At 35.5% G+C, this 14,840-nt stretch overlaps 1 protein-coding gene across 1 annotated transcript in view; it reads right to left on the reverse strand.

The window, feature by feature from the left end:
* Positions 1-14,840, reverse strand: part of LOC135117909 (A disintegrin and metalloproteinase with thrombospondin motifs 16-like) — a 54,653-nt gene that overhangs the window by 39,477 nt on the left and 336 nt on the right. The gene's annotated exons all lie outside the window — the stretch shown is intronic.

The raw sequence follows: 14,840 nt of genomic DNA on the forward strand, positions 1-14,840 counted from the left end.
ATGTATGTACTTGGATCTAAAATTACATCAGAGGTCAATGAACTGATGGTTGTATCTACTAATTTGGACTATAGATAGAATACATGTTCAGGTTGTTTTCTTTTCAAGGTCATATCCTACATTGAAGTGGAGTCACAATATTTTTCATGAAACTTCAAATATTAAAATGTATTATGTAGGTCAAATAATAGTCTGTAGAAATAAAGTACCTATTCTTCAAAAAAAATAATTTGGTACTACGAAGATTACGTTTTCGTTTCATCAAGCTAAAGAAATCTCTAAAGAAAAGAAAGAGCCAGTCACACCACATTTCCAAGATGACATCATAACGCTAACTTACCTAACATTAAGTTTTCTAGCTTTTCATGTTTTATTAAACCGGTTATATGATGTGGTAAATAGTTAATTTCAAACACATACATCTTAACAAATCTTCGGTTTGAAAGTGTAAAAAAGCTTTTCAAAAAACGAAAAGGAAGATACATCTATCAAGTCTATATCTTACACCTAATAAACGTCACTTTAAACATAACAATACCTGATTTCCATACAAATTAGCACACAAACTATGATAGCATCAAGACATATGATGTGATATCATCACATATCTCTGCATGTCGACTTTCTACAATGCACGCGTATCACGGAGTAAGGAAAGATGAACGGAGATGCCATAATGCAGGTAGACCAGGCGCCTTCTTCTAGGTCAAATAGGTAGCATGTTCATGACCAAAAAGATCAGTTACGAGTGAACTAACGAGGCGTTTGGGTTCTTTGAAACATCTATCAAGGATTTTTGTTATAACAAAAAATGGTCGTGTCCAAAATTATTATCGGCGTTTAAGGGCGACGACAGTAACGTTCCTCGTCCCCCGCACACCCGCATTTTGGCGTGCTTTTGGTGTGTTCTTAGGAGATTTTCCGTTATGGCACCTCCACTAGTCATTTTGTTCTCCATGACGCGTATCATGCAGTGGGAAGTGAGTGCATTATCGGCGCATCTCATCGGCAGCCACCGTTGCGTATCGACGAAAGTCATGTAAGGTGGTATATGCATGCGTGAGAATTGCAAAGAGTTGGTTCGTCAGAATATTCTTCTGTGTTGTTGTGTGTGTGTGTGTGTTTGTGTGTGCTGATTTTGTTTATATTGTAGGAGCTTTTTTGTTTGATATGAAGAAAAACATTATAAGATAGGTATATAAAATTTTCATCTAACTTGGGCGCATGAAACATGATTGGCGTGGTCGATCTGTGGAGCCCGAATATCTATTAAGGTATGCCACAATGAACATTAAAGTAGGTCCAGGCTCATCATCATCATCATCATCATCATCAGCCTATCGCAGTCCACTGCTGGACATAGGCCTCTCCAAGTGCACGCCACTGAGATAGGTCCAGGCTATCACTTGAAAATCAATGACGTCAAAAGATGCAGTCCGTTGTGGGAACGCGACCTAAGTGCATTTTCTCATCTCGCTATTTCTGTGTTCTTGTAAGAAAGTTTTGCATTAGTAAGCATATAATTACTTTCCCTTCAAGGTTCAGTGCGTATCATGTTTATCGATAGAGTAAGAATGTGGATTCTTATCTTAGTGGCATCATGGCTGGTTCAAATTCTTCGCTTTTAGTTGGATATTTGCAATTGTTGTCTTAACATGATCTTACTTGCTTATAAATTAATTTCAAACATGCGAAAGTTAGGTGGTTTTTCTGTGTTATAGGTATACATTCACGATAAAATAGCTTCACCAATGGAGATATGATTTCGTAAGGAAAAAGGTGGGTCTTTGGAGTCAGTGATAGGCTACTTTTTAACTCGGTTCCTTTTAAATGTCCCTTCGGGGTGCGGGTGTTTAAACTTGTATAATCCCTTAAATCCCTTAAAAAATCCTGCTGACTGTTAATTAGGATACAACCAAAAAGGAAACAGTATGTCTTATTTAAGTAACTCGTAACATACCAAAAATGATCAACGAGTTTGCCATATTCACCTAAATCTGCTCGCTATCACAGTTTACCAACATCGACAGTGGCCCCTACCGTTTTGTCAATTAGTCACAGCTTGCAGGCGAGCGTTGACACTGAGCGGCGCGTGCGCAAGTCAGCGATTAGCCATCTGGAGCGATGCGTGTTTGTTTTAGATGTAGGGCCTTATAATTGCCTGTGTGACCGTTACAACAACGGACTGCGAAAAAATCCACACATGCAAAAAACGATTGAAAACACTGAATAATTATCATCGTCATCATCATCCTTCTGTCGTTAACTACCTTAACTCTGTATAACTATATTGTCTATTTAGTTATTTAGTGGAGGGGGACGGGGACGTGATGTTTTCTTCTTCCAATTTTCTCTATCTGCAATCATTTCACAAGTAACATTGTTTCCATCTATATCGTCTTGCACACCATGTATCCACCATTTCTTTATAACTGTCTCGTATTAAGCAAATTCCTTCTAAGTCACGTGCTTTGATCTAGACACAAACCTAGACTACAAACAGCACTTAATAATATTTTCACAATAAAAAAGCCCAATATCACGTGCGTGCATCTACACGACTCAACATTTAAAAGTCGTGCAACATTGGACCACCAGGCAAGTTGGAACAGCTGTCAAATGTTTTATATTTCCACTCAGAAACCTGTCAGTCACAATTTATATTGAACTGGTTAGAATGGTGTATGGATTTCCTTGTTTGCTGTTTCCTTCACGTTGTGGCAAAAACTGGGTCCCTACCTACTTCGGTATTTATAAATTGTAGATACCAAGTTATAACGAAAGTGAGTCAAAATTGTTTGTTTCTTGCGCTTTGATGGCGAAATAGCTGATATTGGAGGGCAGTAAACCGGGATCAAAGATATAATTTTGCGATTTTACCTTAGTTTACCCTGGTCTGAGACTTTTCGAAATAATTTTAATGCTTTTATTAATCTTTGCCTTTATTAATCTTTTACTTTGTAGTCTCACTTGAAACCGCTTTAGATTCACATTGGTAGCCTGCTGTCACGGAAACAGTCGGGAGACGACCCACGAAGCCAGATATTTCTTTTAGGTAACAAATAATTGTATAGTCTTGAAGATAAACTTACGTAGTAACTATTATAGGTATTAATCTGTGGATTATCATATAAATCATCATTAACACCTGCCTAATATTGTAGTAAAAGAAAAATGTGGTTTCTTTTGATACCACATCGTGGTCGTGATTAAAATGTCCGTGACTTTGTAATACAAAAAGTCTTAAAAAATATTTATCAAAGAATTAGGTACCCTTTAACTTATATGATGTAAACAAGGTCACTGCATTCGGATTTGAACTTCATCCTCTATAAGTTCATAAAATAATTTAAGTTCAAATAAAAGAAAACTACATTTCAAAACAAATCGTAAATGTAAAATATGTAAAAAGATAATAAAAATAACCTTGACATTAATTTTATAGTAAACATAACCTCATGATGGTCAGATGGGTCAAATACACAATATCTTTTATTATAATTACACAAAAAGGTGTGCATAAACTTGCAAATTAAAAAACCTTTTCTGCCTAGCCTTTTCCTAACTACGTTGGGGTCGGCTTCTCGTCTAACCGGGTGCAGCTGAGTAAGGGGCTAAGGGGACTAAGGGGCAACCCAATACCCCTTAGTTAGACTGGCTGTCAGACTACCCGTAACGACTGCCAACACTGTCGGGGTCTGAGACCTGAAAAAAAAACTAAACAGTATACCGGCCGAAACTAGCTCAAAAATTCGTGCTAAATACGCGTGACTGACAGACGTAACACCTATTTTATATAACAAAACAGACCAGACTTCAGACCAATTTAATTTAGATTCTATGACATAATTACTGATCAGGCCTTACTCAATGTTGTTGGCAATCAATCAGGTGCTTTTGTTGTTAGTGTACAAATTTCACACTTTCAGCGTTTATTCAGCCTTGGTAAAAGAGACAATAGTGATGAATTGAGAAATAGAGGTAGTGCTGGAGAAATATTCATGCGCTAACTTTGAATAAGTAACAATATAAGGACGATGGTCGAGGATATGCATAGAAGTTTGAAAAGGTCCAATAATTAATCGCATGTCATAAAACTCAAAACTCAAATCTTGCCTGCAAAAATAATACCAGTTATTTTTTGACCATAATAAAAGCCTCCAAGATTGAAGATTCAAGAAAACTTAAATAAACTGCTGAAGTTCAAATTTCATCGGATTTAATACATTTTGCAATTCAAAATACAGTGAATTATGGTAACTAGGATCCCTTCACAAGATCAACTTTCTCTCTACAATATCACCCACTATCTCTAAGGCTCATAAACTACATACCCAGTACTTACCTTGGACAATATTTTCTACACCGGTTGATGTTATATTAGCAGATGGTAAATACTTTTAAATAGGTCAAAATTTAACCTACTAGGTACCGATCCGTGTCGAAACGCTCCACATTGCCACAAGACCCGTTTAACGCCCTGTCGTCTAATATCAGTCACCTGCCATTGTTCGCGTGTTCATTTGACTGGCTCAATGCTCCGGTTGTCATGTGGGTTTCTGTAGCTTCAAGTGTGAGAAATAAGAGTTGGGGTCCACGGTTCGCTTCGATGACACCGAAGCATGTTAGCAAGAGGTGTCAAAAAAAATTGACCTCCTAAAAAAATATAGATGAGTATAAGTGTTTTTTTTTCGCTATGAATTTAGATGCAATTACTTTAAAACAATTCAATGCTAACTTTTTAAATTGTCAGCTTCCTCGGATGATCCTTGAAGCTTCGCGTGACGATAAGTAGCGTATTCATATTTTTTTCTCAGATTATCTAACTGATTACGTATGGTTAATTAATTTGATATGCTACGTACGTAAGAACAGACTCATATTGTTGTAGTTTTTAAGCTAATGCGGTAGTAAAACAACTTTAATCCGCTACCTTGGAATTAATTGAGCGATGCAGCGGTTGTTCATAAATTAAATACAGACTTTGGTTAATTTTATATGTTTATGTATTAATTTGTACATAAATAATGATAATATTATCTTACCAGTCCATACTTCTTATTTGGCGTAAATGAACCTAAAGTAGATGTACAAAATCACTTGATGTAACTTTAATTTATGTGCACCATAAAGTGACATTACAATTAGACTGTTGACCGCTCTGCTTCCGAAGCGAACCGTCTACCTCACCACTTATCCTCAATTTGTCAAACAACGTGATTCTTCAGGGCATGTCGTGTTGACTTCGCAATTTCAAGCCATTTCGTTGACATGCTCGTGACTATCATAATTAATTTGAACCCCAACAATTTTTGAGTGCAACGACACGAATTTTGAATAATTTTGAGATGTTTTTCCTTATGTAGAAGATTGGGTAATTTTGTTGTTTGTGACAAAATGTTTGGGCACCGTTATAGTTAGTGTGGGAATTAAAAGGCAGATTTGAATGTAAAAGAAAGAAATTGGTCAATTTTCTTTGTTTTTAATGATGTTCACATGATTTTATTTCAAAGAAATGGTTTGTTGTTTGGCATAATTGGAACAACAGGATCAAATGCCATTTGTTTTTCTATATATGTATTTTGAAGCATGAAGATAGCATTATTTGCAAAAGTAGAGCAAAGCTTTGTCCTATTTATTTATTCTCATTTACTTTAGTATATTAAAGTTATTTTTTTACAAGTTTAGAATAACCAACATACGAAAAAAATACAGTTCGAATTTAGGAACAGTTACTTACTTTCCTAAGGGTTCAAAGCGTGACTGACTTATAGCACTTTTTTAATTACCAAAATAACGCTAAAACTTTGCTAATGGCCAAATTGGTGCAAACTACGCAATACTAAAGTAGATTAGCCTCAACACGTATTTAGAGAATTTGACGCTACATATATTTAGCTGTCATTGCCTTAATCGCTTTTTCCAAATCCTAAGTTTCGTAGTGAACGTGTATCAAGTTAAGGCTTGTTTACATAGTTACTTACCGAAATATTCAGGCATGGATTCATTCCTGCCGTAGCTATCATCATCAGATTACCTACATCAGATTACTAGCAGTAGTACAAGTAGTACATTACAAAGATTCTAAAATATAATTAGCTAAAACTAGATCCTTTAGAACCAATTCTCCAAGGGTGTGTTTAGATCCTGCCAGGGATGCGGTAGTTACCGTAGCCCAGGTAAATAAAAGGCTTCAGAAGGAGCATGGGTATTGATCAAAATAGCTAGAGCACGAGCTTCATTTTCTACTCAAGTTAACAGGCACAGAGCTTTCTTTTGATGTTCTCACTAAAATATTTAGAATAGAGTGAACATTTACTTGCGGTTTAAACCCATTCTGACAAGACGATGAAAATAGAGACATTAATCTTCTATAATATAAAACCGGCCAAGTGCGAGTCGGACTCGTGCACGAAGGGTTCCGTAAATTACAGTTAAATCAACCTATCTCAAAAACTATAAGAGATACTTTGATCAAACCAAAAATCGTTGAAAGAGTTAATTAGCATGCATCACCTCTATTTTTTTTAGAATTTTATACCCCGTAGTTATAAAAATAGAGGGGGGGGGACATACTTTTTACGACTTTGAGAGCTGATATCTCAAAAACCGTTCACTTTAAGAAAAATGTTTTTTAGAAAACTTTATATCATTTTAAAAGACCTTTCCATTGATACCCCACACGGGTATGTACATCGAAAAAAAAAATTTCATCCCTCAGTTACATGTATGGGGGGCCCCACCCCCAATTCTTTTTTTTACTATTTAGTGTCATATTTTTGTAGCGGTTCATACAACACATATTCCCATCAAATTTCATCACTGTAGTACTTTCCTTCCTTTCTTTCCTTTTATAGTTTCCGAGTAAATCGGCTGTGACAGACGGACAGACGGACAGACGGACAGACGGACATGACGAAACTATAAGGGTTCCGTTTTTGCCATTTTGGCTACGGAACCCTAACCGTTTTTGCCATTTTGGCTACGGAACCCTAAAAATGAATCGCAAAATGTGTTGGTAAGCGCATAACTCAACAACGCCTGGACCAATTTGGCTATTTCTTTTTTGTTGTGTTTGTTATTGTCAGGAGAAGGTTCTTATGAAAAAAAAATAGGGTAAAGTAGAGAAGTCAGTTGACGGGAGCGAAGCCGCGGGCAAGACCGTGAACGCTTCGAACGTTCGCAACCGAGATGTTTGCACTTGATACTAAATCTTTGCCGTGACATCGCTTGCGTTTACCGTATGCATAAATGTATGGAGAAAACTATTTTGCGTATGTATTAGGTGTGTTTTATGATTGTGGATTTCTATTAAATGTTCCTTTCGTCTCGCGATTTACTTCTGAGTGCCAACAGATCAGATGAATAGGTGTGAGAACTGGATCCTTTAATCCTCATGAATTTTCTCCGCCTTGAGGTTTGAGAAGGGACTCCAACTTTGCATATTATGTACTCACATGGCTTCGGCATTGCAGATTTCCCGTCCTTTAGCTTAAGCTAATTAAAAGAAATTGATGAGAGCACCCTATATTTATTTTTAATGACATTGTCAATCGCAATTAATTTGATATCTTTCCTGCTTATATTGACTGAGTGACTTCATATGATGACTCTTGATTTGAGCACAGCTTTAGGACTACCTAACATGTTTTGGTTCCTAGATTTCTCGGCGGATTTTCCTTAAACTAGGCCATTTAAATCCACATCAAATAGGACCGCCTAAATAGTAGGTATATTATTATTTGCATTTCTGGTAGCAAGTGCAGCATAATCTTAAATCTGACTACTAAGTTACAACTTAAGCTGATAAGGCATCGGAAACGGTGTGGTCGGGAATGCTAAGTTTATCTTTGATATTCTGGCGAATGTCCTACCATAAACCGAATCGGGTAAGTCAAACTGGTTTTAAGTTTAGCAATTGCCAAATGGTTTGTCCAGGTAGGTATGTATGTCATAGATACTTCATCCATATTTTAAGTGTAATCTTCAAAAATGTGGTTGAAAGCGTTATTCTCAGAAATTACTGGTCCTTGAAAAAATCTGTCAATGTTAGAGGCTACTTTTATTTTTATTTAGGTATGTGTGGGAATCTTCTGAAGTTAGTAAGTTAGTATTTATGCATTTTTCCATAATCTTAGGCGAGGCTTATGGCAAAACACATATGGACACACATGGACGTTGGAAATGAGATTCTCTCTACAACATGCTATATGAATAATTTGGATTTTTGGACGCTTTACACGAACAAGTTCTACTTTAGAACCTAAGATACTTTTTGAAAACCGAGCTGTTTTGTTTTGTTTGCTAATTTTATTTTAGAAGAATTTGTAAGAGGCTTTACGTTGGTCATATATTCCTTAAATCGGACCCACATACCGTCATTCCTATTGCCATTTATAGATAGATAGATATGGATCCTAGAAATGACCAGCGTGCATAGTAATTTGTAAATGTAAGCGGCCTGGGACCTTCAACTTTGCTTCGACACTAAGGAGTTAACATTGTAGGCTCAGTTATAATTATATAACTGTATGTACTATCCAAATATGCGGGTTGATGGCAGACCTTATAATGTTTTGAAAGGGAATATTTTTAATTTTAGAATTTGAAATATGGTATGTGGTTTTTCTCTAGGGCCCTAAACATCAGTAGGTCGATGTCAGGTCACACCAATTTTTGTATTAGATATTTATTATTTTTGTTTTTTTCAGAACATTGAAAAATGTAGATGTACCTTTGTCTTCTGTTAACAACCTTATCAATTTTTGTCTATATTGTTGTTAGTTTATGTTTTAAAAATAGTAAACTTAGTAATCACCTTGTCTGTGTTCAATAAAGCATAACGGACAAGTTTATTGTATAAAATGTTTGTTTACTGATACAAAAATTTTTAACATTCGGAAGTGTCTGAAATTGACATATCTTGTTACTTTTTCTACTGAACAACTGCAATATTTTAGAATATAAAAAGGAGGCAAAATCCTCAAAAACTGAAGTGAAGTAATAACTGTTTGTACTCGACCGTTAAATTGAGGGATATGTTTATTCACGTAAGTAAATTAACGAAAAATATAATGTCGTAACTTAAAATACAATAGGTACCTGAAATATTTATTTTTCCATTCAATATACCAGTAGGTTAGATATCTTTTAGTTAAACAGTTACCTAATAAGAAATACCTCTCAAACGTGCTATCATGGATTGGCCATGGGATATTAGAATGACATAACTTTTCATGCAGATTTGCAAGATAGCCTTCAATTACCGTTTAGCATCGTATTAGAGTTTATATCTATTACGAATTGCTTGGTTAAAGTAGTATAATATTACTTAGTAGGTACATAAAGAATATATAATCTTAATGCATCCTTTAGTTTTTGGTAAACATTTTGTATAATTTTGAAAATGTCATAGGTACTTAAATGTTGGGGTCGGCGTCTAGTCTAATCCTGTGATAACGTACCTGTATTTTAAAAGGAGCCCCTGCCTGTCGGACCATCCCAATTACACGGGCAACCTATTACCCTTAGGTAAGACTGGCTGTCAGACTCGAAAAAAAAACGCTTTCAAGTGTATGATAAAAAATTTGAAACACAATATTAAGAAAAAACTACTAGCACTAAAGTATAATTTGGAATTCACAGAATCACGAAACAAACGAAAACAGATACGAACAGAGATTATTCTGTAACCTAGAAAACGCCGAACATAATGTATGAATGGCTTCACATAGGTACCTAACTATTGCAATCGCCTGTGAAAATTATATTATTACTGAGCCATAAAAACAGTAATGTACCAAATTCACATAGGTAATATAAACAGTATCTGTGAAATCTGATTTAGTTTGTATGTTTGAAAATTTGTACAAAAAAGCTTTTGGTTTAATTTAACCAATACACAAAGGCAATAAATAGATGCGGGTTACTGAAGATTGAGCCAAGCGGCAAGCCTTGGGGAAGCCTTTGTTCAGCAGTTTACGTCTTTCGGCTGACACGACCATAGAGGTGAACTACACTACAACTAGGAAAACCAAAGAACAAACGATGATAGTTTGTGTTAAAGAAGGTTTAGCTGGAAAGAATATCCCTTGTGAGATAACCTCCGACAGGGAAGTATAGAAAACAAGAAATGATGGGGAGTATGGTGATGATTTTTTATATGGTCATAAAGAAAAAGAACATAATAGAAATGACCTTTCAATTACGATGTTTTGTAAATTACAAATTGAACGTGAGACTTCTCAAGATAAGATTTTCATAAGAAGTGTGAAGTTGTCGCCAAACAATAGAATTGTTAATTAAGCTTACAAAAATTTGTAATGCTGTGACATTTCTATACGGAAGGCTTCCCAAGGTAAAGAAAGCTGAATGGAACTAATTGATTCAATCAGTGATGTAAAAAGTGCGGTCCGAGATAGACTTTTTACTGTCTGAATACCGTTTGGTAATAAGTTATCAACTGGTAGGTAAATGGAAATAATTAGAGCATTTAGTTGGTTGACCGTTTATTTTCAAATGTAAGCCAAGTCTAGAAAGACATCTCCGCCATTAATTAAAAGAGCGAAGATGTCTTCCTTGGCAGTGCCTCCAAATAGTGTGTAAGTGCCTCTGAGGATTTCCTTTAAGAAGAAGGGTATCAAAGTTATCTTGTTTTGAGGATCGGAAGTTCTCAGACTCTTACGGAAAAAAAACCGTCAACTGTCCATTTCGACCCCTATATACCTAATTTAGGTATTCTGTAGTAAGAGTAAATTAAAAATCTACAGAGTAAAAAATACCCAATATGTAAAACAAGCTCATCACTGACCAAGTATAGAAACCTCGTATTCTCGTACCCATCAGCTATTTAGACCACGTACCTACCAGCGTACTAAAGTCGTAACAAGGTTGCCTAGCAAATTCTGTTGAAATTCCTCTCTTATACTTAAATTTTATCATTCAATCAAGTCCTTCATTGCCTCGGTCTGTTTGTCTATTAATCTATTTGCAATAATCTCAAGAAGTAGGTTATCAGATTTTTTCCACTTGATGAGGATGAGGAAGAATTTAATTAATAATAATTTACCACAAAGCAAAGCAAGTTCTTAGCTATCGTATTAGGATAAGTCCTATGATGATAGTTTTAAGGTGTTTTTCAATAAATAAATAAATAAGAGTCGGTTGAAAGGAGTATGGTTTTTTGTCCCAAAGTCCCAAATTACTGGATGCAATTCAAAAAATCCATATCATTTACATAATGATGGAACGCTATGGGAACTTTTCATCCGGGTACGCTATATTTCTCTTGGTGCCTACCAGGGCTGCGGGATTGTTTGAAAGAGTTACCTCGGCCAAGGATGGGTTATAGATAGTAAGAGTCTGACACTCCCTCGCGCTTCATCCACGGCGAGAAGATGACGATTTCCCAGAAACCGTATTTCTCCTGGTACGCAAACGAAGCGGTGCGAACTTTTATCTATGACCAGACCATGACCCCAAATTGTGATACTTTAGGCTGATTCACAGTTACCGGTCCTGATTTCAGTATTAATATCTGCCTACATACGATTAAGGATAATTTAACTTTTGTTCACATAGTAACCACGTTACATAAGTATGATTGAAGAGTTGGGAGTTTCTAAGCGCCTACGTGAGGTTTTTGACAGGACAAGATTAATAAATTGCCTAGATTTGTAGATGGAGGAGAAACCATTGCTTCGTGCCAACTTTTAGGGACACTCAATGTTTGTGTATCTCATTACAGTGACGTGACTGCTGTGCTCAGGTTTGATGCTTCGGTCAGCCCGAAATATCTTTGTTGTTATGTAAAAACTTTCACAGAGGACCTCTGACCTGACTCTTTGTGTGAGTCTGACCCTGACTGAAATCCCGTCGTTCCCGGTTGCTACTCAGTAGCAGTCGTTGTTAAAATTCCACATCATAGGCTGTCAGTCAGAATTGTGGAAACTGTGACTTAGGGTTCATATAGAGTACCAACAAAGGCTATTTTGAAACGATCTCTTTATTATCTTAAACTAACATATCCTTTTCATCTATAAAATAATCACATTCCTTACACAAATAATTGCATTAAACGGAGATAAAGACGATAATAAACGACAGTATTACGAAATACAATACGTGACTTGGCTTAAAAGTCTACATGATCACGAGAAAGTCCCGAACGCTGGTACAAGGGAATATTACTGTTAGTAGGTATAATATACTGTGAATGCCTCCACGAATAAACTTAGAATGTGCTTAGGATTTTGTTAGAACAATGAATGTTTCATGTAATTCTTAGACTAAAGTTAGAGGTTTTGTAACATTGTTTTTGTGTATAGGACTTGTGTAATTATTATTTCTGCGTCCCAGGAAACAACTTTCCGCACCCGGGTCAAGCCTTCCTATTGTTAATCTAGGGATCTTCCTTATTGATATTGTTGCATACCAATTCCGGTAATTAGAGCGTGAAGAAGTAAAAAACATACTTACGAACTTTGGGCTTTATAATCCCTACTCATCATCCTCCGAGCCTTTTCCCAAACTATGTTGGGGTCGGCTTCCAGTCTAACCGGATTCAGCTGAGTACCAGTGCTTTACAAGAAGCGACTGCCTATCTGACCTCCTCAACCCAGTTACCCGGGCAACCCGATACCCTTTGGTTAGACTGGTGTCAGACTTACTGGCTTCTGACTACCCGTGACGACTGCCAATGATGTTCAACGACAGCCGGGACCTACAGTTTAACGTGCCATCCGAAACACAGTCATTGGTGTCTAAGATATACTTAGAAAGTACATACAAACTTGGAAAAGTTGCATTGGTACTTGCCTGACCTGGAATCGAACCCGCGCCCTCATACTCGAGAGGTTGGTTCTTTGCCCACTAGGCCACCACGACTTTTTAATCCCTACTATTCCCTACTAATATTATAAATGCGAAAGTAACTCTGTCTGTCTGCCTGTATGTGTCTGTTACGCTTTCAAGTCTAAACCACTGAACGGATTTTAATAAAATTTGTTACAGAGATAGTTGACCTTGAGAAGAATATAGGATAGTTTTTATCCCGGACTTTTGAAGAATTCTCTTGGAAACGCGATATAACTGAACTCTACGCGGGCGAAGCCGCGGGCGGAAGCTAGTTTAAAATATCCTGTGAAGGATCCTTACTTCGATATCATTCTTATTTTATCAAACTATACACGTAAAAACATTTGGTTTTCAAATTGCTCTCGAAATTCGCAATAGTTTTTACAATTACTGAATACAAATGAACTTTATCTGATACACTTTACAATTGTATTTGTAAGGTGAAGGTGCTAATAGAATACTAATTTTTGAATCTAAGTTGAGACTTGAAGATCATGCGATTTCTTTTGTTATTTTATATGGCTGAATACGTACAAAAGCTTGTATTACGAAAGTTGGTACTGATATCGTTTCAAGTATTTTTCGAGAATAGAAATTGAAATTGCACAATATACCTTGTGTGGAGTATAGCTTCTTTTAAAGGAGGGATATCCTTCCTTATGCATTCCGGATTCTTACCGGCTAAACCAGCCCGTTGTCTCTCCTTTCCTAATTATTCCGCAGTTTTCCTACTTATAGAGTTTTAGGTTACCACATAGGTAAATTTTATAGACAAAATTATCTTGAATTCCTTTCAAAACATAAGATAACCTGTGAACGTATATTGACTGAGTCTTTTCCATTGAATGATGAGGATGTTTTTGAAGAAATATTTCCTCAAATTACATAAAAATTCTCTAAGGGCAGTAGACTTGCTAATCAGAAAAAAAACCCACGTTACATAAAAAAGAACCACAAAATATAATTACACAAGTTTATAGCCCATTCCGGTACAAAATAGTATCTAAAGGCGTAATTTTCACCACAGTTACGTCTTTAATTTACCGCAAAGTTTTTTTACGAAAGTTTTATGTAAATAAACAGAGTTGTCTCATCGAACGTAATAGTGATTCAACAAAAACTGTATTTGTCTTTGTCACTTATAATTTGGTATAAAAAAAGTTGAAAAAAAATCTTCCTTTACACGAAAAACAAGGGATTTTGGGTGCTCCCGACTAATTTACTTCGCACACCCGGATAAAAAGCAGCTATCTTGAAGCTTTCCTCGATAATTTAACGTAAATTTTTGCTAATTGGATTAGTAGGTCTTGAGATTAGCGAATTTATACAAACAAGGAAAAAATGCTATAGGAGGTATGAATTAAATTAACCTACAATTTAGAACATACATATAGAAATAACGATAACTTATATAAGATAGATGCAATATTATAAACATTATGAACCGAAATTAAAATATAATTTCAGATTCTTCCTCAATATTTGTTTTTTTTTCTCATATTAGCCGGTAATTTATTCAAAATTAAATATGTATGTAGGTACACACTATATGTACCTACAAACTTAAACTACTTATAAGTATTTATACTTATAATTAAAATTATATTCGTATGCAATTGATTTGCGTATTTCCAACAGTTTTCTATGCTCTATTTAGAATATTTATCAGAGCATTTTATAGTCTTATCTCCGATCATAGTTGTGAAGCCACGCATTCAAACAGGTTGTTGCAAATAGTAAACAAATGCTAGTAAAAAAGAAAAGTCTACAGTTGTTTATAATTGTAAACCGGTATTTAACATTGTTTAGGTTAGTTCTAATTATTTGTTTTTGTTGTTTATTTTCACATATAAATAATAAATCGAATAGGAACCAAAATACCAAATAAGAAAAAAAAGTACAAAAATATACTTAACTAGGTTTTATTTGTTATTTTAAACAGGCAACATCTATCTAAAATAATTATTTAAGGGGCACTATCTAAT

The sequence above is a fragment of the Helicoverpa armigera genome, chromosome 15, assembly GCF_030705265.1.
Source record: "Helicoverpa armigera isolate CAAS_96S chromosome 15, ASM3070526v1, whole genome shotgun sequence".
NCBI classification, from domain to species: Eukaryota; Metazoa; Arthropoda; class Insecta; order Lepidoptera; family Noctuidae; genus Helicoverpa; species Helicoverpa armigera.